Source organism: Pan troglodytes, chromosome 14 (assembly GCF_028858775.2).
Source record: "Pan troglodytes isolate AG18354 chromosome 14, NHGRI_mPanTro3-v2.0_pri, whole genome shotgun sequence".
Taxonomy (NCBI): Eukaryota; Metazoa; Chordata; class Mammalia; order Primates; family Hominidae; genus Pan; species Pan troglodytes.
The window spans coordinates 114,930,605-114,935,219 of record NC_072412.2 but is presented as its reverse complement, the minus strand read 5'-3'; positions in this window follow the sequence as shown (position 1 = coordinate 114,935,219).

Genomic DNA, 4,615 nt, shown 5'->3' with positions numbered 1-4,615 from the left:
CAGATATTTCTAATTGCACCAAGGATTGATAATTACTGCACTGGATGACCTCTTAAGATTTCCTTTAATCCTAAAATAGTGTGTTCTAGGGCAGTGGTTATCACACTTGAGTGTGCATGGGAATCACCTGGAGTACTTGTTAAACCACAGATTGCTCAGCTCCGGCCTTTCAGAGTTTCTGATTCTGTAGGCCTGGGTTTGGACCTGAATACCTGCATTCCTAACAAGTTCTTGAGTTGTGCTAATGCTGCTATCCAGGGACTAGACTTTGAGAACCACTTCACTATGGTAGGTTTGTACAAAAATACACATCTTAATGTAAAACACAAATCAATTATATAATTTAATAACATGAGAGTTTGGTATTGCAATTTTACAACCCAGTGAATTTCCACTACAGACCCCCAAATCAAATGATTGCACGTCTGTAATTGGCTGATGGTGACACAGCACAGTTGGTAATAAGGTGTTGTGAGTTCTCTCTGGAGGTATCTGGAGGGTAGCCCTTAAGCCTCACTGTTCTACCTTTAATTTCTGGTCAACTCTGAAACATACCCATTGAGTAGTAATGTTATTCCATCTATGCTTGGAATAGTTTGAGCCATACTGAGATGATTTAGACGCTGTAAATAAACCATTGTTAGCACTGTTTCATTGTTCTGAGTTTGTGTCCAAGGCTGAAATGATGGATTCAGGGCACTGGAATCATTTTCTCTCCCCTAGTGCTATTTAGCTGACAGCATCACCGGAAAGAGGAATTATCCACAATTGCAGAATCTGTGGATCTTTTCTACAATGCCCATGACCTGTCCACTGAGGCCCTGAGTTATCACTGCCCACGTCATAGCAAGAACTGGCAGAGACATTTGGTTTTCTTGCCATGGTTCCCACTCTTGTCCCTGGTTCATCTTTTAGCCTACAGCACCAGCTTTGAGGCTAGGAGAAACATTCTAAAGGAAAATGATACAGCCTCATCTGTGCTGTTTGCTGAATCTTCCTATTCTCCCCACATCTGAGTACCTGGAAGGATCACAATTCCTGATTCCCATCATGGAGCAGTGCCATGCGACCAGCTCTAGCCAGTGAGATATGGCCCACATGTCCTTATCGGATTGAATATTCCACTGATGTTAGGAAACTTCCCCCAGAACACACCTCCGTTCTGCACCTTCCTAAGCCACTGTCTTGCTCTCTGTGTTTCCATCATGGACGGGGATGATGTGTGAGTGGAGAGCCCCAGATGGTTGCTGATGCAAGGTCAGTGGAGCCAGAAAGAAACCCTGATACTTTTAAGGCTCAGAGGCTTTGGGCATGTTTGTTACTGCAGCATAACTGAGTATACACTGCCTGATGCAGATTCTATGGTGGTCTTAGAGTATATACCAGCCAACTATCAACTATTCCAGTCTTACAAAAGTCTAGTGCATTATCAATATCTCTGCTCTCATTTCTATTTTTGGAATGAATTTCTGTGCTTTTTAACTAAGAGTTTGATATATGCTACTCTAAAAAGCTAAATACAAGTTGGAGTTTTTTTAATTTTAAGAGTATTTGATGCCAACAAAAACAAAACAAAACAAAACAAAAAATATGCAGTCCATGTACTGGTTTCTTAGTTTTCACCAGTAATTTTTCTGCAAGAAAGTATCACATAATAATAAATGCAGAAGAGACCTTAAGATGATTGGTGGCCTTTGATGTTAAAGGTCTGCAAAAGTTTCAGTGGATTTTCAGGTCCCAATTAACCCACAATCAGTACAACTCATGCTTCCTGGCATGTGGATGTGAGTATTCCCTTGCTATTCTCTCACCTGCAGCTCCTTTCTATAAGGCTGCATTCCCTACTGCAGCTGCTTCTCTGAGGAACTAGATTGGGAGGAAGAAGTGTTTTTGTCAATGCAGCAAGTAGAAAACATGTACATTTTGTAATGGGTTTATCCAAATATCCTGATGTAATCAGAGTTAACATTCTCCGAGTGTCTCCTATGTGGTGGGCACTGAATGGAGAGCTTCCCATGAGCTATGGAACCCTCACAATAGGCTGTGAGGCAGGAGTCAGTATCGATCTCATTTCACAGATGAGGGAACCTGGGCCTCAGTGGGGCCAGCAAGTTGCCCAGGGTTCTACTGCAGGCAAATAGGAGTGGTGGGTTTGGAATCCAGATCCACTTGAACACAATCAGTTCCTGTTCTAAGGACCCATGTAGGAACCTGACACTTCACAGATCTGGGAAGGGGAGCTCCATCTGGAAGTCCCAACCTTCCCAAGAGTTTCTGTAGTTACCCAAAGTTACTACTAGTATCATTCTCTCCAAGCTTTGTTACCGGAAAATTTAATTCAGCAATAATGGCAGGAGAAGGACGTGACTGAGTGGGAAGGAGAAAGTTTATCCAATTGCTTTTGTATTCAAAATGGTTTATTATATTAATAGACAACTGGTTATGGGAGTGTGCTGAATAGACCAACTACTCTATGAGGCAGACAGAATTGGTGCCTTTAAAGCATAGATGCTGAACCAAAACCTACACCATCCTTCTCTGTTTCTGAATTTGAAGGTGCACATGCATAGCTGATATTCAAGCCACATTCTTATTTTTTTCTTTCACCAAGAGTGTCGTGTTTTACAGTGTTCCCCATAAATTTACAAATAAATGGAGAATTCTTATTAAGTGATAAAATCTAATTTTTGCAAGAGGTTATATATGTGCAAAATATGGTTCTGGGCATAGGAACTTCATGTTCTTTCCAAAAGCTGGAATAATTTTAGACTCACCCGACGCCATTCTCAAAAATGATAGCCCATATGACTACACTTGTTAGTGACCATCAGTGGCATATTATTTTCTCTGAAGTCATTCTGTCTAATTCACTTGAGGCATCAGTAATGGGCACTTTCAACCTGTAGCCCAAATGGCAGTGGTGTTCCTCGAAGCCAAGCGGTAGCCGGAACAGAACAGAGCAGCCGGCTGAAGCACAACAGTGATCTCAGCCCCTCCCTGATCCAAGGCTGATTTTCAGGGTCATGTGTCTATTTTCATTGTCTCCTGAGATAATCTCATAAGAATAAATGTCTACACTGGAGGAAAATTCTACAGTGGAGGGTGCAGAGGCCTCCAGCCCCCATCCGCTCTTGGCCCAGCTGTGCCCTGAGGATTGCTATGGAGTCGAACGCTCCATATCCGGGCTCTGCTCTCCTGAGCCCCCAATTCCTACAAAGGGGAGAATGAAGCCTGAACACTGTCTACCTCACCCCCATGCTAAATAGAGGATGCCCAGCCAATTACCAGCTGCCGTGGGACTAATTCATTAGAGAAACAGAATGAATACTATACTTGTGAAATTTGGGAGGCAGTTTTGTTAGGTCTGTGAGGACTTGCTCATCAATATAGTTTATTAAGGGAAGGGATTCATTTTTCAAGCTTGTGCTCCATCTCACAGTCTTCAGTGAGAGAACAACATTCATTTGTGTGCCACCAATGGTAACAATTGGCATTCAGTGCTTTGAAAGAGAGAAAACTGATCGCTTTACTGAGTCTCTCCTTGACTAACCAGAGGTTACGTTGAGGATATACCATATTTTTCTCACGAAAATATGTTTCAATTGAAAATTATGTTTAGTGATGCAGAAGTGGGACTCAAATCAGTCCGAGCCCGGCGGCTCATGGATGAAGCATGGGGAGCCGAACACACTTCTAGGGGCCACGTGTCAGGTTGTCACGCATGGCTATTTCTGCTAAATGCTATATTCTTTTTGACTGACTACCTCACCCAAGCAGAGTGACAGAAACTAAGCTGCCTTGCATCAAGCTCAGCGAGGGAGATGACGTTTATGAATGATAATTTAGGTCACTTTAGACACCTAAACAGCTTAGAGCCAGCTTCTACCGAACACATACTTTTTGCTCTATTTTTCAAAACGATAATAGTCTCCAAATTTCAGAAAGAGGAGTTCTCTACCTTCTACTAACAGAATATGCAATGTAGATGTACCTCAATTTTACCCATTGTGCCCTCCCCTAGGTAAAGTATGTGATGACTAAGTGTATCACAATTTTCCTTTACTTTCAAATATTTCAAAGTCAGTATTTTCTCCTATCTCGACATAACATAAAGAATAAGATACACACCTATCAATAACGACCTCTTGCCATTTCCTCATCTCTCACTGGAAAACACATACAGCTATCTCCAGCTTATCAGAATCTGGGTGGGGTAAAGGGGCAGAGTTTAAGAATATTTTAGATGATTTTGACATTCCATTCTCCTCTACCGTAGATAATGCCTAATTTCCTAAGAACTGGTTTCTACAAGAATAGCTCCCTGCTACATGAAACATCACCTGATTAAATGTTCAATGTTTCTCCCTGTCTCTCTCTTCATGTTGGTAATGAATGAGGCACTTCTGGGGACCAGGCAGTGCACCAGGTTAATCTGCATGACAGCAAACACATTTTTGGCATCTCTGTATAGACAAACAATGGTGTTCTGACATAGAATGCATTGGTGTCTTTTGATTTCACCCAAAATTCCACCTTGTTTTCTAAGCATTGTCTTCTACCAAATAGAAAAGTTTTGGTGTTTTTAATTGTCTTTATTAGCCATTGTTGTATAGCA